This window comes from Halictus rubicundus, chromosome 1 (genome assembly GCF_050948215.1).
Source record: "Halictus rubicundus isolate RS-2024b chromosome 1, iyHalRubi1_principal, whole genome shotgun sequence".
NCBI classification, from domain to species: domain Eukaryota; kingdom Metazoa; phylum Arthropoda; class Insecta; order Hymenoptera; family Halictidae; genus Halictus; species Halictus rubicundus.
In genome coordinates this window covers 22,928,656-22,954,953 of record NC_135149.1, presented here as the reverse complement: position 1 = coordinate 22,954,953, position 26,298 = coordinate 22,928,656, and the positions used below count along the sequence as shown (strand labels likewise).

The 26,298-nt window shown below is 39.5% G+C and overlaps 1 protein-coding gene across 6 annotated transcripts in view; it reads right to left on the bottom strand.

Annotated features, from left to right (window-relative positions):
* The window catches only part of Rho-5 (rhomboid-5), a 365,864-nt gene that overhangs the window by 311,129 nt on the left and 28,437 nt on the right, over window positions 1–26,298 (bottom strand). For all 6 annotated transcript variants that reach the window (XM_076794749.1, XM_076794766.1, XM_076794785.1 and 3 more), the window contains exon 2: window positions 14,549–14,785. The gene's annotated coding sequence lies outside the window, so the exon portion shown is untranslated. The remainder of the gene's footprint in view (window positions 1–14,548; window positions 14,786–26,298) is intronic.

Sequence of the window (26,298 nt, the reverse complement as noted above, 5' to 3'; positions counted from 1 at the left end):
TGCGAGTAAACGAAGCGGCCCCGAACCACCTCAGAAATTACATTCCGTTTGACGAAGAAACGGGAATCGTGCCATTTTCCCCGGTCTGAAACTGTTGCAAATTTACTCCGTGCCCCGCATCCATCGCGATAACAGAATTTCCATTTTTATTCGCGGTACTCGCGATTTTACGCTCGTCGAACGTGAATTCTCTGGTTAACCTCGAGCCTCGTTGTTATCCAATAATAAGCAGACGGATTTCAGAATTTTTACTAGGTGAAACAAAGTTTCGTTTTTGCCATAAGTGCATAAAATCCTCGATCTAATTATCAGTTCGTAACCGAGGCACCAGAGGTACACATATAAATTACGAAACCAGGCAGCATATCATGTTTTTCTTTAAATTAATCAATTGTTCAAAGAAATAGAAACAAGAATACGGAAAATTCAATACAGTATTAGCAATAGATTTGCGAATATCTCGAAAACTAAAAGCGACCCCGCTATATTGAAACCGGAAAAAGTTGTTCAAAATGTTGAAATCTATAACATATTTAAATTTCATCATAATCGGAGCTGAGTGGTACTTTCTAAATAATTACAAAAATTTTCTTTTCCTGATATGTTTAACCCTTATCGAACGCTACGACCTCAGCGACAAAGTGCTGTTGTCACGTGAGAGGTGACTTACGACCGTTAAGGGTTAATAGGTTGAAAATAATATAACGGTATTTTTAAATTTCTCATTTTTGTCACAAATGCATAAACTCCGCCGACTATTTATTAAGTATAAATAATCGAGTAACGAATCGCATACTTTGCCGGTGGGTTTAAATGTTTATATAATGGCGGGCACGCGCAAATTCGTCGAAAGCCCGCAGGAGTAGGCGCTGCATAATTGACCGGAAATCTGCACAATTAAAAGGAACTTCCGCGTCACGGAGGCGTAGCTCTTTATACGTCGACGGGACTGGAACCATCGAAACTTTGCTCCTAGAAAGTATTCCAACTTCCGCGGGCATTCATCCTATCTGAAATCCTTCCATTCGACCCTTTTCCCACCGAAGGTAAACCTCTCGCGAGTATTCGGCGATACGCTTTGTACGGCCGAGACAGTGCTTCAAAGAATTTCAAGGCTAACTTTTCCAATGTTTCTCGCTCCCCAGACACGAACACTCTCGTCACGTACTAGCCGCAGAAAACTTAGCTAATCAATGTCATTACTGGACTGCGGATCCCTGTGCGAAAGAAATTTGCCGCATCGGTTTGCGAGAATTCAGACTCAAATATTTCTGTCTGGTTTCAGTACCACCCTAACAAGTTGAAAGTGATGCATCGACGTTCTTAATGTATTTTAAATTGCACCTGCTTTGGTCGTAATTAGACAGCGGATCTTTTTAAATAAGAATTGTCTACCTGTATTGCAACAAACAGGATTAAAGAATTTTTAATATATTTAATATATGTCTTTATAGTTTTATAGGTTGAAAATAACGCAACATTATTTTTCAATTCTTTTAATATTTCTACTGTTTTAAATTACACTCGCTTATTTTTGTCGTGAATGCATAAAATCCGCTGCCAAGTCATACTGTCATAAATCCAGTCATAAATCCTTCAATCTGGACTGCAGATCTTTATACAACAGAAAAATTTTCTGCACGAATTTATAAGAAATGAGAACCAGAGAAATACTTCTTTCTCTTTTCAAGAATCTCTTTAATAAGGTGAAGGTCGTACACTGATGTTCTTCAATCCTTTTAGTTTCGTAATAATGAAAAACTGTATAAATATTAATTTAGAGTCATTACACTCTGGGGATACATAAAGAAATTCAATACTTTTAAAATGATATCCTTCCTTTTATTAGACGGTCCATTGTTGGATCCTCCACTGAGAAATTCTGCCAACGATTCATTACTTATTACCGACTTCAATATTCTCAGAAATCCATACGATAAGAGGGCGGTTGCTAATAAAGCACTGCGAATGTTTCTGCAAACATGTACATTTGTAATCACATAAATGATATTTGTCAGTCAACGAGTTGAATGGAGCGCAAATAAAATTTTAATAATTCATTCGGTGTTTCCGGCCACGAATGCTCATTTCTACGATACAATTTATAGACAATAGAACAAAAATGAAAAAAGTCTTCAGTCTATTAAAAAATTAATAAAGAAGTCGAAAGAATTAAAATCAATTTTTTATGTGTACATATCAGCAAATTTTAGGTGCACAAATTCTGAATAAATATAAGTTTGCATATCCCTAGAAATAATTGATTCCAGCTACAAAAATTCTTCATTCTATAAAGAACAGAAAAATTGATAAGGCGATCGAAAGAACTTTAATCAGTTTTTTAAATTATATATTCATACATCTAGAGTGCATGACTTCTGAATAAATGTAGATACCTCCTTGCATCTCATCCGCAAACGTTTCCAAACCGACAATTGGTACCACAGGCCGGCAATTAGCGTATAATAAAACCGGCCTTTGGTTTCAGTCATCCCCTCCCCAGAAGCCTTTATCCTATCTCAAGCCACTTCTTTCATACTTTCAGCCGAGGGTTGATCCCTTCGCAAATTATGTAAAACCTCTTGCTTTCGCAGCGAGTTTAAACGCACATGATGGCCGCCGTTTAACCTCGTTCCAACTTCAGTCGCATTAAAGCTTCCCTACCTGTTACCCATTAATCGCGATTGTACAATGAAACTTTTCCGGAAACGACGCCCCGGCGCCGGGCTTTTCCGGTTAACTGATTTCAAAGAATCCTCTCCCGGACAGCTACAACGATCGCGAATCTCGCGTTTTTCGCGAACAGAAACGAATCGGGCAACCGTCACTCTCGTGCAATTTCCACGTTGTTACAATTACAGCGAGACTCTTCGCGAAGCACAGAACTTTGTAACTTTATGCTGATTTCGGGAAGCTTCTTTTCTAACTTAATTCTTTTATCACCTTTTCTACCGTGAAAGATTGGCACACGGTATGCCCCAACGAATACTCTCTGTACTTTTTCTTTTCCTTTCACAAATATTAAGTCGCAAATAAATTCTTGGAGCAAAACTTAGAGTGGCGACTATTATTCAAAATATATTTTACTACAATACTTATAATATGATTGTATTAATTTTAATGTAAAAAAAATTAACAAGATCATCTATTCTATTCTTGCTTTTCGAGTGAAAATATTTCCGAGTACAAATGATTAATGCAGAGTCTCGTTGATGGCCGGTCCCCTATTTTTCCTATAATCGTACGTATATTGGAAGTTTGTAGTTTTGAAAAAATTCAAGATATTCCTAAGAATGTTAAAATCGATAGGTCGCCTTCTCTCGCCTGGATAAGGTCAGTTCGCAGCATCGGTTCACATGAGGGTGGGGGGAGTAAAAAAGCTGGATATTGCGAACATCAGCATCCCGGTAATTACTGCGAGTCTCCTAATGCCGGGTAGGCGAGCGCGTTCGTCGCTCCGCGGATTAACAAGACGTGAACAAACAGCGACTGGCGTTTGTTCACGGTTGCCTGCTCGCATGGAAAGAACACAGACCTGCGCTTGCTCCGGTTGCAAAGAGGCCTCTGGAACCCGAGTAATTTAGAGGAACGAGAGCTTTGTCAGACGGACCTGTCCAGGGGTGGAATCCATTGGCTCCCTATCCGTTCGTTCGTTCATTCGTTCGTTCGTTCGTTCGTCTGTTCATCAATCGGTGCGCTTAAAATGAACTGCGCTCCGCGAAGCGCATTTGCAGCCTCTCGTATTTCTCTCTATACGCTCATCTCTCTCCTCTCGTTCTTTTTTTCTTTTTTTCACCCTCATCCCCTCCGCCGATACTGTATCCGCCGAAACATAGCGAAAAATCTCGATTTTTGCCGGTTGCTATCCGCCGTAAAATTCGCATTCGATGGTTAATTGCGCGAGCCGGGAAATTGATTCTTTCCCTCCCTACCGTCCCTGTGAAAGAGCCATCAGAAGCGGATCGCGCGAGCTTTTTCAGATGTTGAATCCCCCCATCCGCTTCCTGTCGGAATGTCTGTCCCCTTCCTGTCGGAGGTTGTTGTATGTGTGGGTTTCAATGTGTCCTCTTGGTTCGGTTTCGAGAGGGGACGTTTTGTTACGTTCAGCGAGGGAACGCAGAACGCATTGACGCGTCAGTCGGTTGGTTAAGGGTGTCTTGCGAACAGGTAAACGAGTTTTGTTGCGAACTACCACCCCCCTGATGCAACGAGTCGACTTGTTATGTGTACTTTTTTCCTTTGGTCCGAGTTTACCCCGTCGTTTGCGAGCGAGGGATGGTTAAGGGGCTGCGACGTAGCGTTGAAGCCTAAGCTGCCTTTGGCAATTTTTTTCTTTTATAGTATGAAGTGGATCTTCTTGAAATTTTTAGGATAATTTGTCGCGTGTTCGAGTAATGTATACAAATTTTTTCGTTGGACAACGTGTGGTAGGAATGGAGATATACAATATAAATGTTTGTAGGATCACTGAGGGCTTGGTGAAGAATGTTAAAAATAAGGTGTCTTCGACCATTTTTTTTTTAAGAAAATGTGAATTGGATCTTTTTGAAATTTTTAAGATAATTTGTGTGATGTTCAAGCAATATACACTAATTTTATAGTGGGAAAATATGTGACAGGAATGAAGATATACAATATAAATATTTATTTGTAATCTCAACATTAGTCTTCAATTTTTGCTAGAAATAAAAAAATATATGGTTCGAAGACACTCGAAAGCTGAGAAGCAGCGACATGTTATTGGGACTGATACATGTTTATTTCGTGCTTTGACTTGATTAAATCGGCGTTCAAAATCGATCAATAACCCAGTAATCGTTAACAAAATTGATCTTGCAGATTGGAACGAAGCAAATATTCATTTCCATTGTAACGAGCTGATTCGATTCAAAATAAAACGCAAACCAAATTAAACACTTTAAGGTATTAATTCCACCGAGTTGTTAATTGCACACACATGTAACCTCTAGTAATCATGATGATATCCAACAAGAGAATGGCAAATAAAATTCATAACAAAACCGTAATAAAATAAAGTCTGCGATATTGCTTTTATTGACCCTCGAGCGTTTCCCGAATCGCAATTTGCAAAACTTTTTGTTTCTCTGTTTGTATGACGTAAATTGACAAAGCTATATAAAATATAAGACTGAGAATCGAACACCATACACGACACAGTTCGGGAAATAAGATTGTTCAAAATTGATATTTATATCAATCTAACTTGGTGTCGAATAGAAGAATAAACTATAGAAAATAATTCTTTTTGTTTTTCTGATCATTTTTAGACTAATTATAGTTATATACAATTCTGTAAAATTCCGACTGAATTAGTGTCTAAGTTAAGTTTAAATAATTTGAAATGTACAATCGATAAATGTTAACTAGGAATTCTTGGTGAAACTATTTAACAGGAGCATATGGATATGAAAAAGTAGGTACTATTTAAATATGTACTAACAACAGCAACGGTGCAAAATATAATTTCACATTTCTCCGTGGCACTCCATTTTGCGATGCTCCCTTCGAATTGAAGGAAATTACGAGCACGCCCGGCAACGAATTTTCTAGCCACGAAACCGACTAATGGCTGTTTCCGCAATTAGTCATCGCATTCAACCCCGCTGACAACTCAAACTGCAGTGCTTATTGTCACTCGTTTGCGTATTCGCCCCGTCCCCCCTGCCACCCCCCGCCCTTATATTCTTCGAGTAGCTGCGGAATGTCGGCTGGCATTAACGCGAAGGGTGTGCATCATAAGAGATTAATTCGTTCGTTCCCGTTTCCCATTCGTCCTCGCGACAGATGAGGGGGTTTCCAACGAGTATTAATGAAATCATGGTCGTAACGAGTCCGGTCGCGTCACTGGCAAATTTATTTGCGCTTTGCTAGCCCACTATAACGTATCATACATTTTTTAATCATTCACCGGAAGCGTATTAGTACGTTGATCGTATTTGACTGACATAATTCTACGTCCGTCCTTCGTAATTAATTTTTATATTCATATTAATATATTCATCATATTTGATTGACATAATTCTTCGTCCGTCTTCAACAATTAATTTTGCATCATAACTAGACTGCTGATTTTTATGCAGAATGAAAACTGTCTGCATTAATGCAAGATATATTTTCAATTCCATATTTTTAATAATTCTTTAAGAAATTTTATCGTTTCGTACTTTACCTACTCGATTTTTTAATCTAATCTTTTAGTCCTATCAAGGATGATCTTAACTATCCTAAAGAGCATTTACAACAATATACAATCACGAGAATATAGATATTAAGATATATTAAAGTGATGCAGTCAGAAATCATAGACTTGACTACTTGCAGGTCGCGGGGAAACAAGTGAAAGTGGTCGGATTCTGGTCAAACACTATAACGAATACTAATTCCATACTGAATATCGAACAATTGCCCAATGATACATTAAGTATGGATTTTATACATTTCTTTTACATCGAAATAAAATTCATAAACTTTCGTAAATGCATAAACAGAAATTTTCTTATTCCTGTATGAACCACAAGAATCTAACCTTAACGCTTTGTTAAAATTAATAAAATATCCTGTAGAGGATATTTAAACATTTATTTTCCATACGATATTTTTAAACAAATTCTATACAACTCCTTTTCACACATCAGAATGAGATCTAGGGTTGATGAACCTTCCCGTTACACTTTTTCTTCTAAACAAGTTTCACAGCAAGGATTAAACGAACGTGACAACAAAATGAAAAGAACTATTGCTGTTCCCAATTTGCACGAGTAAGTCCATGAGCTGGTACATATCGACGAAGAAAAAGGTGAACCCAGCTACCGTGTCCCATCGAACCCTTTTAATTCGCTAAAAAACCTCCTATAATCCGAGAGCCATGCGGGAGCCATCACGGTCGAGCGAATTATCGATGAAATTTCGCTAAGGGCGAATGTCGAGGGTCCGTTTATTTTCATCTTCTAAACAACAACCGATTAAATCATTGTTCGCCCGGTCCGTGGTGTGTGCTAACCCGCTCCGCCGGCGAAATAACGTAGAAACGTGTTTCGTAAATTAAGTTAATTGAAGGCACTCGTTATCGTTCCCGGGGATCGTGCAAGTGGGACAGGAAATTCGCCCAGAAAAATTCTCTCGACGGAATTACTGAATAAATTTAATACTATTATAGGATTAAAAGATTATTCGCGTATACGTCGAACGACCCAAGAATAAATGTATCAAATTTTTCGTTTCCGTCATTAGTTTTCGTCTCGACTAGAGACGTGTTACAATAAAAGAGGTCCCAGCTCATTCTCCTCCTTTTACTCTCTTTCTTCGCCGATCCTGTCTCGAGCTACGGCGGACGACATTATTCGCCAGACCTTTCATTCATTAGTTAAATTCAGAAAGTCGATAAATATTAGCGCGATGAACGTCTAATCCCCCGAGGGTTAATTCGATCTTGCTCCCCGGGAGAAAAGCTTTAACTTTCAAGAGAGTCGCTTTTTTTAAACCCCCTGCGTAATTAACACGGATTGTAACTCGTTTAATAAACCGAACGCCCGACTACTACGACAAAGTCACTGGATCCTGTTAATAAGCTTGAAACGCCGGGATACATTCCCCCACATTACTAAATACAATACAAATGGGTCTGTTTATTACTAATTTCTTATTGGAATATTTATATGCATCTCCTTCAGGGTAGATTACTCAAGATTCCAGAATTTTTCACGACTTTTATCATAATATGTTCTCGAATAAAATTGTTCAACCATTGTCCATTAAAAGGCAGTTTCAATAATTGTAAAATAAAATATATAAAATAATCATTTGACTGGTAGACAATGATACTACGTCAGAATGACGGTTTCTTCATTTTATATATTGCTTAAGGTTGTAAAGATTATTTTTATAAAGTTGATTCCTAGATTACGGATTGTTATGCAAATTTCTGTGTTCATAGATTATTATGTAAAAACCAGGGAAAGATTTCCTACGCCGATTAAAACTTCACATGTAGTACAAATGTTAGTACTTTTGGTTCGTGTTCAGGTTTTTTTACATTTTACACATTCGTGTATCCCATAAATAATTTGCGAAAATTCTTTCTGCACTTAATAAGCTAATGATAAATGTGTAATTTGAAGCTTACTTGTATGCTTAATTCACGTATGCTAATACATTCAATCTCGACATTTCTCTAAAATCTCCTACTTCGCACAAAACAACACGCACGGACTACAAAGACAACAATCAAATACGGTTGTAATTATCCTACCGCAAATTTACATAAACCTCGATTAATCGAGGAAAGAGGCGATTCAAGGAAAATTCATTGCCCCCGAGCTCCGCCAAATCGATAATTAAATGACAATTATATTGTATTTTCATCTCGGTGTACTGCAGCCAATGATTTCCAGTAATGCGCGGCATTGGCAGTTCATAATTAATAAGCTGACTCGGGAATGTTTGTGCAAACGTTGGTGTCAAGATTGGCACCGAGAAATAATGTGTTTCGTTGAAGCTTTCCATTGATTGAAAGTAATACTGACGATGGATTATATTGAATTCTGTATTCTATGATTTGTAAAGATGGTTGCTTACTGTAAAAATATAATTTCATCCCTCTTCGTATTATAGAGGTTGATTTATCATTTTAATAAAATGTAAAAGATTTAATCGATCAATTTCAAATAAGATTGCGTCGTTGTACACAATTTCTGGAGCCACAACAATCGAATAACAATTTTTCCTAAATCGTAAAAAGTCTCGTTGCATAAAGCATAAATTGTAACTGTTCGTTGGATCTCAGTAATTGCCAGAGATTAATGCGAATGAAATATGTACAACTAATATCACAGGTTTTAAAATAATATACTAGAATTTTCGGACAAACAATGGCGCGGCACCAGGTGTGATTTTAATAATCTCGAACGCTGCCCCCGCGTTGAATAAATTAAGATAATGGCCACCGGCGGCGGTTTTTATCGACAAACGCGAGGCTTAAAATATCTAACCAGCCACGCGAGTGTTTAAAAATTTCTGGAAACACCCGACACAGGTAAAACGCACTGTAAACGCAAGAACAAGAACAATTCTTGTGAATATTCATCCGCAATACAAAACCTCTCCGACAAAATCTTTTGATTAGACTTCACACGAGAATTGTATACAAACGTTCTTCGAATATCAGACATATAACGTCAACACAAAAAAATATTTTTATACTCTTTAAACAATGCACAAAAAATCTAGAATAAACAGTTTTTGATCTTCAGTTTTCTTTTAGACAAATTCTGAACGTAGAGAAGAATCGTACTGAAACACACAATACTTAATACTGTCAATGCAATAGTCAATATAGCAAAACAAAAAATATTTATGTTATGTTTATATTTATGTTTTTTTTTTTATTTTTTTATGCTGTCTATCCACATCCACGAGGCGCCGCTGCGCAGCGAAGATGCGCGCAACACGACAGAGACGTCGGTGGGTACACATTTCAAAGCAGCAAGTGCATTTACGGCTGAAAAAGCTAGTTTTAATTATTATAAATCAATTGCTGCTGCTTCTCTTGTTCACTGTATCACCGCGGCATAACACCAACGCTCCCGCTCAGTGGATCGGCTCAGAGCCGCGCTGTGATTGGTCCGTGTTTTTCGTTAATAACTCTTTAACAAAGCCGTGGCGGACATTTTTGCAAAGGAAAATGTCGCTTCACATGACCTCAACAACCACCCATAGTTGATTGAATTTTGAGACACCCTGTATATTGTTCCATACTGATTTACATATAGGCAGTGTAATGTTCAATGCAAATTTATAAATAAGCAAACGAACCAGTTGCTCCCCATTCTGCGTTCGGCGGTGGGCTAAATAAAAAAAAAATTAATTAACAGCCGGCCGTCGATCTTATATCGTCGAGGCGAATTAGTCATATGTAACGAGCAATTACAGCTCCCCATTATGTTGGTCTATTTATTATGTAATGTTTATCGGTCTCTAGAGCGTAGTACGTGCCGCGGGCGTTATAAATGCAAATGAATCGCCCGGTCCGTTCGCTGAATATACACATAATGCCGGTCGTGTGCGATTAAATCGAATTTCAGCAACCGGCTACAAGGAATGGCGGAAGACGTAGATCGGGGTGCGTTCGAATATATGTAGGAATATTAGTGCAACGTGAATCACGGTGCTTTGGTTTCCCACGAACTACCAAGCTGCAGGGAAACATTTGTCCTACGAAAACAAGCTCCCACACATGGGCCAAAATTGCCCCAAAATTAGGTTGAAGACCAGAGGACCTGCCTGCAGTTGCAGCTTGCAAGAATCTTCTGAAGTAAAAAAGAACTTACTGTGATTTATTTGTAATTATCCTAGTTTCAATGTACTGTTCATCAAAAGTTACAAACACACATATTCATATAAAATCCTACAATATTATAAAAATTCACTGTACAATGGTCTAGATAATTTTTCTATCCAAAAATAAACAGTGTTACGCTAAAATTAACAGCAAGAGGTACATTTTAATTTAAAACTCGAAAGTAAATCACTGACAATCTCCATTGATAAAACTGTAATTGCAATTTCCAGCAGAATTATGCAACACATTTGTTGTCTCGAGCGCATAAGAATTGCAAGATCGGTATTACTTTGCTCGATGCGATTCTCAGTTTGTCTCCGGGCGACCTCTCGCGCGCAGGACAAGGAGAAAACGTATACAAGACGCTCGCTGAAGGATTCTTCAGCAGGAGCACCGTATCTCGAGGATTGACCGACGGATTTCAAGGAAGAAGTGGTTTCCGGGGTCGTAATACGCGGATCTCGAGGGGCATTACATTTTAAACGAGCTGCTTTAATGAAATCTGCACTCGAGAATTAGTGACTTCGTAACGATCTCCGCAGGCTATGCCCACCGGTTTCCTTTCTTCCTCCCACAACCGCCATTTTTATACCACACCCCCGAGCCGAGCCGCTCCCATTTACATACCCCGTCAATTATCATATTAACGTCCCCATTAACGAAAATTTAATATTGCCCGTATGAACGTTGCAGCTGCATCGCGATTGCCTACCAGCGAACCCTTATACTCATTGATTCCCCGGCAGACCTATTTTCAATTTCAAATCCTGCCATTACTGCAGAAGTCTCGATAGGTCGGGGACTCTTCAAACGCGTTTCCCTCTATTTTCAGAGACAATTTTGTATTCGGATTCGATCGTAATTGATCGTCTGCGGATTTTATGGGAAAGCTGGGTCGTTTTCGAATCAATTTTAGGTTGTGATCAATCAAGTTCAGGCGCTTAGATTAAAGGTGGACGATCGTGCCTCAATAATTACGAAATCGTGTTAAAAAATCGAATCACAAAATCATGATCACAAATCATCATTTCTATTTTCTTACGAAAAATTCACTGGATTTGAAGGGAATTCTTCGAATCAATTTTGGATTGCATTTTCGTTGGAATGTTAAATAAGTATTTCAAATGAAGCTAATTTAGCGGCCAGCCCAGATTCACCAGACGGTAAGTTATCGGATTTCTTGAGTTAATTACGGCCAAAACGCAACTAACTATGAGCACGGCCGCATCCAGCCATATTTTTCTCGGGTGACATTAGCTCCCTTATTACCGCGTACATAACACGGGCTTTTGCTAGAAGGTGTTAGGACGACATGGCCGCAATTGCGGTCGCCACGTCGCCAAACGTTCCATGGCGGTATGTCAGGTCGGCATGCTAAACCACGAAATTCACTCTCCAAACCGCGGTAGCCTGTACTTGAGGACGTGCCTTTACCATGGGACAACGGGAACCCTCGAATTCTTCAAATCCTTAGAAAATACGGGCATCCGTGCGTATAATCCCGAACTCAAGAATGCAGAAACGAAAACGGAGTAGGTATAGCTGAGAATTAAAATTTACGACTACTAGCTGCGATTTATAACAAGTCTCGCGAAACAAAGAGGTAACTGGATGGTTCGTCAAAAGGAAATATTAATTTTAGAGACGAGTGATTTTCGTGAATTTTTAGAAAACGCTCAAAGCTGCATTAAAATAGAAATATGAATTTAACAGTTTTAAAGGCGAATGATTTTTATAAATTTCTAGATAATACTCGATGAACCGTTACAATAGAAATATAAATTTAACAGTTTTAAGGGCGAGTGATTTTTGGGAATTTTTAGGTAATACTAAATAATTCCTTATAATAGAAATATAAATGTGACAGTTTTGAAGTAGACTTTTGTGTATTTTTCTTGAGAAGTATACTAATAGTGTGAGAATTAGACAGCAGACTTTATGCATTGACAAAAAAAATGAGTAGATGGAATTTAAACGAATAAACACATTTAAAGTAATTAAAATTATTTTCTGTTGTATTATTTTCAAGTCACTGAAATTATTTTAAAAAGGAATAAATGTCTATGAAGTTCCCGTACCTTGCGATTGTCTGCAGACAATTTTTATTTTGTATAAAAATCTGCACTCTGGTAAGAATGAACTATCCTCTCATAAATTGTAGGACAATATAATACAAATTAAAACGTAAATACATATGTACACGGAATAATAATTTTATATGCAAGTGCTTTTTAAAAATTTTTGTCGATAAATCGACTGATGGCATGAGATACGGGATACAATATAGGAAAGGGCCCTTTGTCGTACGTGCCTGAGCCACAAATCACACTTTGTTGAAAATATATGATGCTCGGATTATATATTTCCGGAAATGCGCGAACGCGTTTGGATTTAATCTAAACGATATAAGCCGGTTATATTGCTGCGCGAACGTAATGAAGTTACATGATCCCAGGGTATCGACCGTATCGAATAAACAATACCATTCTACAGTTTAATAAATATATATATATATATATATATATATATCCAATTTATATTTGGATATGATCACTTGATTCCGAGGGAACATTTAAATGGTCGGTAAAAGGTTTATAATTAAATTGCACTCTAGCACCTGCGAGCCGTTATTTCTTGCAACGTTGAGATACGTTTTTGCAATGATGAAAATTCCCGTTGCAACGAGTATCAGATATTCCAGTAATTATATTTCAACATCTAGAGTAGAACTTGATTACTGGATACTGAGTTCCGTAGGTCTGTACACTAAACATTTAAACTAATTAGTAGCATGGCCAACTCAAAATAAATCGGCCGCCTTATTGAATGAGACGCTATCAAGTTACGCACGTACCTGGTTGATAATACTGTTTCATGGCAAATGCATCCAAACCGCAAAGGTGGACGATACAGTACAATTTTGTAAATCAAGCAGAGAGCATCGCAGTATTTTTTATATAATTGCAATTATATAAAAATAAATTTGTATCATTATTTTATGGATGTTGTTCATATACTAATTCATTCAGCAACAAATTGACTATTATCTACGTTTAATGTATTAACAATAACTTTTTTTAAGGACCGGTAATTTTGACTACGCACGGTAGGACCAGGTATACAAAAAGTGTCGGTAGGTTTAGTGTTAAATAGATAACTATTCCCTTTATAGAGGGTTAGGATCGTACCTTCCCTGGCTCTCCCTCCATTCATAGGCTCATAAACATCAAGACTCCCAAGTCGCCGAAACTCTGAGACTCGTAGAGTCTTAAACCCCTATACCCTCGGCCGTCCGGAATACTTAAACCTCCAGACGCCTAATCCTCCAAACTCCAAGTCCAAAGACTAGAATTTCTTAACCCCTCTAAACAGTTATATTCCCACTTATCCATGCGATTCCGCCCGCATACATTAATCCCGCACAAAAGGGGATCCTCAACGACAATCCAGCCGAATAGCGACGGTGATCCCGATCCAAATAAACCTCGTTAACAAGCCTAATTATCCTCGCACTGATATCATCCCTATCCTGATCGAGGATCATCCTGTCGAGGATGGGGATGACGTGGGTACCAGCGTGACCACGAAGGAGGGTCACGTCCAGCGAGAAAAGAAATTCGTTTGAGGGAGCAACAAAGGGAAAGAAAGATACATCCCCAGTCAAAAATACAGCACATGTTCGCAAACCTAGGAAATAATATGAACATTTTTAACATCAGAACTACCAAGTAGCAGAAAAATAAACTGCATCTATTCAGACTTCGAAAATTTCTGATGGAAACATTATTACAATTTTGTTAGGAATTGTGACAAAAAAAAATTAGGAACCAGTCGCTTTGAGAATCCTTGACTTCTTCGTAACTCTTGCGATCCAAGAAATATATTCTTCTTAGTTGTCCATCACACAACTAGCCTTCAACTTCTTAAGAACATTTGGATTATTTAGTCTGAAATAATACATTTCTTTAAATGTACCTTTGTACGTGAGAAAATTTATACAGAATTTTAGGAAGGTTCTAGTATGATAATTCGTAGTTTGAAAAAACGTGGCACCACTTCAGGTTTGACGTTCTAAACAATCTCAGATATTGTTTGAACAGCCGAAAGAATATTGCGATGGTTCTCGCGTTTGTTAAGGTTGCAGGATACGTGAGCAATCTTTTTGACTGGGAGTGTAGATGATCGACCTACCTGTTCTGTTGTTCGTCGACGGTGACAGACGGGAGGGTTGTTAGACGTTGACCGAGGCAACGGGGTTGCTTGCCCCGTCGCGATGCTCACCGGCCCTCGAATCGCTCGAGAGCGGCCAGACCCTCTTTCGCGTCCTTTGATCTGCGAGCCACCCCCGAAACGAGCGTTACGCCATGCTCCTCGGTCCTTTTCTGCTCGCCCCCTGGTTCCTCCACCGGCCTACGCATGCCAAGAACTCTGCAACCATGAGATACACCGGTTAGGTTAGACGGATCCTACCCACGTCGCTCTACCTCGGCCGAGTTGCACTTTAAACAACCCGCTGCGAATGATAGACGCAACACTAGGAAATACATTTTCTAACATATTTGGCATTGAAACAATCCTCGACATAGAGGATTAGGACAAGATAGAATAGGACAGATAGAATAGGACAAGATGGACGATAGGATAGAGGATAGAGGATAGGATAAGATGGAGGATAGGATGGGATAGAGGATAGGATAGGATAGAGGATAGGATAGGATAGAGGATAGGATAGGATAGAGGATAGGATAGGATAGAGGATAGGATAGGATTGAGGATAGCATAGGATAGAGGATAGGATAGAGGATAGAGGATAGAGGACAGGATAGAGGATAGGATAGAGGATCGAGGATAGTGGATAGGATAGGATAGAGGATAGGATAGAGGATAGGATAGAGGATAGGATAGAGGATAGAGGATAGAGGATAGGATAGAGGATCGAGGATAGTGGATAGGATAGGATAGAGGATAGGATAGGATCGAGGATTCTTAAGGAACAATATCACCACAAATTTTAAGACGAAAGTCTCCCCTTTACAAAGACCTCTTTAAAATTGATGCACGATTTTTTCTCGCAGTAATGTCTTGATAAAGTTGTTTTGTTTCTAATGATTTTTTAATGAAGATTTTAGTAGCGTATTTGGGACATTTTTGTGGTTGAAATGAGCCCAAACACGACACCATTTGCATCATATTTACGCGTTTAGTCCACGATACAGTAGAACCTCGATTATCCGAATTAAATAGGGAAACATGAAAATTCGGATAATAGAACAGTTATCTAGCTATAATAGATTAAATAGACATTGACTTATACAGCGTATCGTTTTGTGTATGGATCGCTTAAATTGAACTGTTCATCCCTCGAATAATGGAGATATCGGTTCGGATAATCGAGATTCTTCTGAATCGTCAATTGAGCAGGCAAATATTCTCCGAACGATGTCATGTTTGGACTCATTTTAATCGGAAAAGTGTCACACATATGTTGGTAGAGGTTTCACAAAAGAATAATTAATAACAAAAAATTTTTTAGTTTTATAAATTCTGAACGACTGGTTATGAATAGTTACAAGGTGTGTTCGAAAAGGTTGCTGCTTCAGTGTGAATAAAATATTAGTATAAATTAATGTGCGTAATCAATGTTTCGAGACGTACATCAAAAAAAGGTGTCAGAAAGATCCTTATTGGGCACAGCATATGACACGGTCATTTTTATGGAAACCCGAGAGCCGCGGTTGGCAATCGTTGGTTATTGCCAGCTCGCATTATCGCAGCCTGATAATGGTAACTGGAGAAGCTAGACGGAAATGCGTGTTTGCTCCCAGATGCGCTGTTAACCGAGAACAATGGACAGCAATGGTAATGGAGAAACTAATTGGGGATCCGGTGTACACAGCGAGCCCGGCGTACAAGGGAATTTGAAAACTAAGAAATATGACGGCCGTACGTGTGGATCGTTGTTCAGCAATATTTATTTATTCGAGCTGCTCTGTACCTCGCATAACGCTGTTGATGGTGGGGGTTGTTTCAAATTAAATGGGATTTAATGAAAATGGATTCGAATTTGACAACATCGGACGAGCGGGGATATAAATCTGCGATTTCTATTTTCAATACGGTTTTTCATACAATACTTCTGGAAGTTTAAAAGGAGAACATTTTAAAAGGATCTTTACAGGAATTCTGTACTCGATTGTACTTTATTTAATAATCAACCTTCGGGCTCCTGCGAGTTCTAGGCCTATGCCGGAGTCATTTCCGACCCACGCCGATATGTCACTACAGTTTTCTTTCGATATAAGGCGATGGCCCGGGACCGACTTGCGTCGTATTTCGGATGAAGAAGAAGAAGGTACACGCAGTAAGCACTGAGGATGATCTGAGCTCCGAAACCATTTATGAAGAGACGATCTCGACTTTGTCAGGTGGAACGATGAATTCCGTAGGTTCCCAAAAATGTCAAAGTACCAACTATGAAAAGCAATCGAGGTACCAACCAGGCGACCAAGCGAGAACCAATCGATCGCCGTCTGGTCCGCTTCCGAAGTCGGTTCAACCGTGCGTCCTCATTATTCCTCGGGACTGAATAAATTAATTACACCGGCTTTGCAGCTCCGTCTTTCACGGCGCCGTGGTCGAGAACGTGGTTCATCAAGCAATAATAAGGGGCCACCGAATTTTCTTCCAGTCCCCGACAACGCCGGCTCGCATAATTCAGCCTGGTGAAAACGCGCCCGCGACAAAACTCGCTCGACTAATTATCAAGTCCAAGAGGGGGGAGGGGGGGAGAGGAAGGGGAGAGAGGCTCTCGCGGTTCATTCGATGGTTAATGTGGCTCGTTAATGGCCACGGATTCCATGAGGCCTCTGTGCATGGCAACCGGGGACAGGGCCGTAATAACTGTCAGGTGTTGAGACGTAATTACCAGGTGCCCCCGAAAGCAACACAGCCCGTCGCTCGTTTCGAGAGGAAGATTTGTTTTGCGACCGTCTGCGGGCCCTGACGGTTTGAAATGACGGATATTGCGTGAACCGAAACGTCAACCGGGGATCTTGCGAACCCGACGACGCCGACGGTTACCCGACACCTACCCGTCGACACCGGAAATGGTTCTTCGAGCCAGTTACAGCGTCGGAAAATTTGGGAAATGTCAAACGCTGTTCTCGGTTCCTTTTGGATTGACGTTGGACCTGATTGAAACGATTTTTAAGAGATTTAAAAAGATTTAGTAGGTAAATTGATGTCCAGAAAGAATTCACGGACTAGAGAACTACGGTAATGCCTTGACACGTGCGAAAACATCAAGATCGACACTAGCGTGCCGGTGAAACAATGTCAATTTAATCTGAATACTTTTCTGTTTTGAATTATTTCTTTATGAAAGTTTTACAATCATATTTGTGACATTTTTCTGATTAAATTGACACCAAACACGATGCAATTTGAATTGTATTCGCTTGTGTAATACACGATTTAGTAGAACCTCTGCTATCCGAACTGATGATATTTGATTTCAAATATCGAATTTTTATAGTAAATCGTGTTGTATATGGCTTTAGATAGAACTTTTTGAATATGAAACAAGTATTCGAATATGGAAGAATTCAAATAACATCGATTCGGATAATGGAGGCTCCACTAAATCGTGGATTAAACGAGTAAATGTGGCGTAAAACATGTCGTGTTTGGAGTCATTTCAATCAGAAAAATGTGACCAATGTATTAATGGAAGCTTCATAAATGAATCATTAAAATCAACAAAGTTTCGTGAAATAACTTCGCTCCAATTGAATTCTGACCAGTACACAACAGTTAACTGTACCACTCACAATTCTGGAACAGCATGGATGAATTTTTGAAGAGTCGAGTCCAGTTCCCGAAGGAACAAACGCTTCTAGCTAAAATAGATCTGAAACTTTGTTCAAGCTTACACAGAAATATTAACGAAGCTATACAAACTGGTTAAAATTAATATATCTGCTCCAGGAAGCATCTCTCTAGAAATAGGAGATCCGAGACAGGGAATAAAGCGAAGTATATTGCAATTGAACGAAGGCTTTGATTATTTTTACGTAAAACTTGCATTTCCACGGGAACATGGAACTACACTTAACTCGGCTCTCTCGAAACTCGTCTATAAACGATGAGAATTTGCATAAATGTCGACACTTTAATCGTAACTGTTCTCGGAGTTTGTATAATTGTTCCGAACAGCGTATCTCTCCTGAAGAAAAGTGCTTCAAATGTTTCATATCAACCTTTCTGCGCTATTGAGGTCAATTCGAGCAGAAATAATCCTTCGTTTCTGATTATACTCTCTCTCTCTCTCTCTCTCTCTCTCCCTCTTATAGAGACACGTATATTAACTCGCCACAGCCAGTTTATCACAAAAATTTTGTCGCTAATCCGAAACGCTGATAATTTGACTGTTTGATCTTGAATTCATTTAAAATAAAATATGAGTTTCTGTAAAGACAGTACAGTAGAATATTTAATTCTTTCTACCTACTATAACTTTCTGTTTGTATCAAGGCTTTTCGTACAGGTAAAATGACTTTCCGAGATTCTCACTTGTTCGTCACAGTCGCACTAAAAAATTCTGTTTTCTTGATTCCATAAGACGAGCTCAGAGACGTCTTGGAAAAATCTGTTTTCTCTATGCTATGAAGAAAATATCCATTTCCTGTCATCTTCTTGTTCCATTTGTAGAAAAACAGACAGTGCATGGAAACTTCTATTATGTATTATATTACGAATTCTCAAAGCTAACATATAAAGATCTTAAACACCTTTTGAAGTCTTCACTGAAATTTGCACTTTCCTACAAACTTAAAATTGTGGACGTTTATAAAACCATAAAACTAGCTAAGCCGCCGTTAATTCACTGAAAAGTTGAAAACTAGAAAGGACAATCTGGAATATTATTTTTCGGGATTTTTGCTCACGTCTTTGTTAAATGGTTCAGGGAAACGTGAATAAATTTAAAATGAAAAATTTGGAAACCTAAAGGATTACAGGCCTTCGTAAAAACATAGAACCAGTATAATCCACTGAAGAGTTGAAAGTTAGATAGGACAATTTAAAATGTTATTTTCAAGGATTTTCTTCATAAACTCAAAGCAGGAAATTAGGAATTTATAACCTGAATCCCTCGAACAAATGTTTAAAATCGTTCTATTCCATTTTCAATATTTTTGTCAGGATTCGGGCAGTTGATTTTACCCGAACTAAATCGAGTTGCAATAAAATTTGCACTTTCAGAGAACATTCAAAATAAAAATTTCTTTCGAACTCCGGTTCAATGTGAACCGAACGCACAAGCCAGCTCGCATAAATTCGCGATATCGGCAAATTCTACAGCGTTCAGAGCGAAAACTGACTAGGCACCGTGCACACTTGCTAGCCAATTTTATTCCCGGCCGACATTTTCAACACCAATCGATGGTGCATTAAATTATTCGACTGCAGCCGGCCGTGGAAACGATAAATAATTCCCTGGATATTATTCGACTATCAAAACGAGCCCGTGGAAAACTGTTCGCCGAAAAAGATCGCGCGCTGGCAACGCGATCGAGAGGATTCGCGTAGCCGTAAGCCCGTTGTCATTAATATGCAATCTGTCGTTGTCATTCATATTTTTTTTTTCTCCCGCGCGTGTGTACGCGAAAAACAGAACAAAAAACGGCACCAGAGAGAGAGAGAGAGAGAGAATAAAAAAATCCGTGTATTCGTGTGCGATCGGCTGACGAGCCCCGGCGATCTCGGTTTAATCAACGAATCTGGGGCCCGGGGTTACACTGCGTGATTCAATCGAACTCCGACTAGATATTTCAATATCGGACGATTGAATTTTCGGGTGGGAGGCCGCTCGCGGCGGCCCGATGTGTGTTAAGCTCTTAAAAAAGTGATATCGTCGGTGGTGCCTCGGATAGACAGCTTTGGGGACCACGGAAACAATTAAAACGAAATTTCCTCCCCACCCCCCTACCCCAAAATCGATCCGGGTATTAGCAAAAATGCGTGTCCCCCGAGCATTGTGAACGTGCGATGGTGAACCACTTCCGCATAACGGTATGCGGGGGACATTGGTATTTGAAAATACAAGCTGCTCTGGATCCATACTGCGCAGGATTTTTCAAGTTTTTCGAGAAGCCAATTCAAGCAAAAATCTTGTACGAGGATCTATTATCCCTTTCTCTAATTTCTGTTTTGATGCTATTCGCTCGTCCCTTACTGTTAGTGTCGAAGGTATAAAAGGATAGATGAGTGACACAATACCAAACCATTGATAAAATTGCTTTATTTTTAATAATGTCTTTACGATTCGTTTACCACCATATTCGTCACATTTTTCCGATCAAAATGAGACCAAACACGACACAATTTGGACCACATTTACTTGTTTAGTCCAGGATACAATAGAAACTCGATTATCCGAACCGATATCGGAATTCTTTATTATCTGAACACGAATTTCCCATACGAATAGTTCATTCAAAAGCCGTATACAACTTTATTTACAAGCTAGTACAGATTTGCACAGATAATAACTTTTAATTTAAATTCAGATGCCATTAGTTCGTACAGTGAAGGTTCTACTAAACCGTGGATTAAACAAGTAAATATTAACCGAACTGTATCGTGTTTTGTCTCGTTTTAATCAGAAAAATGTGACAAATGCAATGATGAAATTTTCATAAAGAAATACTTAGAAACAAGCTAGTATTGTTATTATAACGTGTCACACTTATCTTCGGCAATGAACATACATTTTTCGCACATATCATGCACATCTCTCTGACATCCAATCAAAATACTATTGTAAACAGTCTAGAATGTCCGACATTCTACAATTCAATAATGCAGTTCCATTGCGCCACTCAATTTCGCGCAGCCTGTTCAATTCCGCAAAAGACAATCAATTTCCTCTCGTTCACGCCGACAGAAGGGAGCCTAAAAAATTACCGGGGTCCGTCAGGACGATTAGCAGTTATTGCGAGCGAAGGTAACTGAATTTGAGAGGAAGCCAGAAGAGGCTGGTTGTCCCTTATTTTTCCCGGGTTCGCTCGGGGCAATTCGAAGGGGGAGGTGGCGAGCGTCAAACCCTCATAGAAGTTTAAACGACTTCGAGCCTCTCCCGTGAACCTTCCATCAGAGAACGCCGTCTTGTAACAGCTCAGTTTGCAAAGTCGGGGATGCTCGACGATAAAAGTTACGTCGTTTAGCAAGGTTCTTGGTCGAAAGAAGTCGCCCAGGGTGGAGTCGCCAGACACCAAGCGCCGGCTTTTCGTCCTCTCGTTGCATCGGGCAAGAGAAATTGAGACAGATCGGTCTCTCGTTCCCCAAACCTCCCCCCTCTTTCCCTCTTTGTCACTCACTTTCTCCCTTATTTTTTGTTTTTCTTTTAAGAAAATAGTACAATGACAAACCGGGAATTAAATAGAGATTTCGGTAAATAGTCCATTTTGGCGAATTGAATTTACATTTACACTGCGTCTCGAAAGTGTGTGGACACTGTCTTACAAGTAGTGGCGATTAGTCAAAAATAATGAGAAAGTCGTCGGTACTGGATCTAGGCTTTTCAATTTTTATTGTAAGATAGGGTGTGACAGGGGATGATTTTACATGTAAAAATACGTCGAAGAAAAGGGAATAACATTTTTTCGTTTGACGCCTTGTTTTCGAGAAAACCGAGTTTGAAGATGCAGCGAATACACATGCTATTGCATAGGAATGACGCGTCCGACCGAGGCCGACCAATTCTACTTTCTGCGAATCTTTAAACTGGATTTTCTCGGAAACAACGCGTCAAACGAAAAAATGTTATTCCCTTTTCTCGACTTATTTCGACATGTAAAATCATCCCCTGTCCGGCATCATTCATTCGACCACACCCTGTATATTCAATTACTCAATATATTCAAATATTTTTGCAACGGACCCCTAAAACTTGATGTGCGATTTTTTTTTTAGTACATCGGTCATGCAGCGGCGCGAAATTTTTCAGTTATGAACAAAAGGGTGCGCCGCCCGTTTTACAATAATATAAGGTACGCCAGACGTAATACAGACTTAGCTTTTCGTCCTGGAGACCTCTCGTTGCATCCGGGAAGAGAAATTGAGACAGATCGGTCTCTCGTTGCCCAGACCTTCTCTCTCTCTCTCTCTCTCTCCCTCCCCCCCCCCTCTCTCTCTTTTTCTCTGTCTCAGTCGGCTTCCGTATACACGGACCGTGGCAACGAGATAAATTTTTATACTCTGCGGTTTCATATCCCTATGGAAGATACACGGCGCGACGTAATGGGAAGTTATGTCGGCGAGCCGATCGATAACGCCGGGCGAATGGAACCGGCAAAGAACTATGACGTCGAGTCTCTAATATTAAATTATTGCCGGTGGCCCGGCAGTTTCGTTTATTGATATATGCCGACGAATGGCCGGTTCCGCGAACCGAAGATAAATCGCGGAATCGTAGAATAAAGTTTTCGCTGCTCGGCCCTGGGCCCTTTGCGTACCCGGCAAATCGAATTTGCGAAATTACCGCGTGATTTATTCCCCCGCTAGGCGATACTCGCGTGCAACGAGCTTTGATCTCGATTATACGGTTCGGTGATTTGATCGCGATTGCCTAATGAAGGTATGTGTAATGAAGGAGTGAACGCTCCGAGCAAGAGTTGCGCTGCAAGTTTGTTCCTATTGACTTTTGAGCGCCCTTTTCAATGTGAAATTTTTTGGGACCATGAATCACTTTTTCATAAAAAATAGGAGTTGAATAAAAACGCATTGATTCTCTCCAAAATTGTATTATGCGTATGCAAAAGTTTTAATCGTCTTATTTTTACTTGTTAATGATAAAAAAGATTACATGCAAGCGACACCCCTATATTGGAAAAGGAATAAGTTGTTCATAATGTGTAGCTGCATAACATATTTAGATTTCATAAAAATCGAAGATGAGTGGTACTTTCTATGTAATTACTATCAGCTCTTATCAAGTTAGATTTCAGGCTATTTAATCAAGTTTAAGAAAAATCCCAGCGAACATACCTTTAATAATGTCGGGGGAAAAAAATGGACAGCTGCTTGGACAATTCTAAACATTGCTATCCGTGCAGTCGTGAAAGAATCAGCTTTCCGAACACTAAAGCTCGGAACAGCGTGTAGGATTTTTTCTATTGAGGTTTGTTTAACAAAGCATCGGTTTAGAGTAGAAACAGCGAACAGTAGCCAGCCCCGTAAAACAACGCGGCAACGGTCGATGAATTCTCAAAATCACTTTTTCCGATCCGAAGGCACATAGAGAAAAACCTTCCATCCTATGTTTCCATTTGTTTTTATCCATAGAACCGCTTGCTGTTCAATCGGAGAACGAAATCCATCGCATACCATGGAATTTATACGTATCCGATATTGTCGTCGAACGCCGACTAGGTTGTGTGACAGTCGCAGTTGCAGCTGCAATATTGTGCAACGTTGCAACGCTAATGAGTGGTCGGTCCCTTTCTGCAAAGGGATATTCAAAGGGAATTCTTGCATTTTTCAGACTGCTAAACTCGAGTATCCTTTTGAAAAATACCAAATTTAACACGGAGGGTCTAATTATTAGAGCCACAGTACAAAAAATACATTTGCTATCGTCCAAACGTGCATTTGCAATTGCAACAAAAACTCAGTACTTCCCAAAAATAAGAATTCAATGTAACTAGACCTTCATTGAAAAATTGATTGTTCAAATGTAAGTTTGACAATTTATGCAAGTACCTCTAACAATTCGTTCGCCCAATGTATACCAAAAAGATATACGACTGTAATAACATTGAGAACAGACTGTGAATTTTTATATAAAATTTTACCTCAATTACAACGACTAGGAGTTAGTGTACTTTTTTTTACCGTTTGAAGGACATTTTTATACAACCAAACTGGCTAATTTCGTGTAAATCGATCTGTGTGTGCAACAAATCTGCAACGGTAGCATCGAAAGTTGGATTTCGGCCAGGTTTTCGAGAAAACGCGGCACGGTGTTCAGAATTTATGCTAATTCCGAGCACTCAGGGCCCCGGTACTTTCGGCATGGTGATGGTGAACGACGATTTTACCGAAATATTCATCTACCCGTGGTATGTATACCCGGGGGTGAGGTGCGGTTAGGCAATATGGCAGCGAGACTAATGAAACCGGCGCGGCGGCGTACAGGCCGATGAAATCGATTAAACATTCAACTGCCTCTCTCGGAAAGTTTCCGGCAAAGATACCGAAGAAGCTGTTCTACGCTGGTGTTTAGTATTATGGGGTGTGGCAAGCGTTACATAAAACGTGGACCGAAACCGTCGTACCGTTCGCTTCCACGATTATGTTTTTACGCGGCCGTACGGGGGCAACGAACTTCGACGCTGTTCGCCTAAGTAGAATTAAACGGCCCCGGCAACGTCGATAAATAGTTTATTGCGCCTCGGCAAACTTCATTTACATTTGCACTCGATAATATGTGGACACTTTCTTAGTCCACACAGCAGTAAACTTTTCGATTTTTATTGTGATATACAGGCACACGTATACATATATACATATATTTATTGTAATATAAAAAGATAAGTGGAAAATGAAGAATACAATTTTTTCATTTCAGGCTTTGTTTTCGAGAAAATCGAGTTTGAAAGTGGTGTCTGACACGTCTGATCAAGATCGACCGATTCTACTTCCTGTGGATCTTTGACCTGGATTTTCTCGAAAACGGGGGGCGTCAAACGAAAAAATTGCTTTTCTCCGACTTATTTTTATATGTCGAATCATCCCCTACTCGGGTGTACCACCCTTCCATACTTTGTACATTAAAAGAAGTAGACTTACTGCACAATTCCTCTGCGATGCATCTGTCAATCTCAATAATTGTATATTTTATATACAATAGTAATAACAGTAAGATGTGTTTACATCTTCCAGCCAAAGGACCTAGTGCAATCATTACTAGTGTAAATCCACAGGTATTACGAAAAATTTCAATAATTATTAGCATTTTGAATAAGGCTGCGTCGGCTCTATAGTTCGCGTAAGGGTTAAAACTTACTTTATTGGGCGATGGAATGCCAACGTGTAAAATGGTTGAGAAGTGTAGAACGTTCCTATTAAGCGTGCAAAGACATCGGAAGCGAGTGAATTTTTACCGAACGAAACTACGAGGTTTCACCAAAACGTTGAAATGGTGGGCCAGTTAATAAACACTTTTTAAACCGTTCTACTGTGCAACTTTCGCGAATGGCATTCGAGTCTTCTGAAACAGGGGTAGTTAGGCGGTTCTATTAAAATCGAGGCAGGAAACGGAGGCGATTGAAATGAAAAGGGGACATCCCCTAACAATAAGTGTCTCACGAAGGACCCGTTTGCGTGGGATCGTATACGTGAGAGGTTCCTGTGAGTCGGTGGATTATTCCAAGAAGCAAGGATAAGGAACAGGACATCGTGGTAATCCCACGGGAACGCAGGATACCTTATCTCCGGATCCAGAAGTAGCGTAAGGAGAAATTTCGGGGAAATGGTGTCGCCATTACAATAGATTCAGCTCGACGAGCCTGTCACGGTGAAATAACAAAGGGAATATTGTAATCTCTTATACTGGCCTATAGAGATAAGCTTTATGGCTTTGTGTGCCCATAAAGGACCGGATCGAACGAGCCCTGTGACTTGTTAACGATTCGATCGCCGACAAACGATTTTGGGGATCGAGATTTACTTTGTTTCAACGATTCGTCCAACAAAATGTTATCCTTCGGAAGATATCACTAACAGGATTTTTATACTCGTGAAAATCATTTAAACGAAAAAATATGCAAACTTGAAACATTCGCATTCTAAGTAGACTGCGGATATTTATGCAAATTTTTCACTTTTGATGGCTTTCGTAGATCCAAAATTAATAAAAATACATTGTAATATTTTTTTTC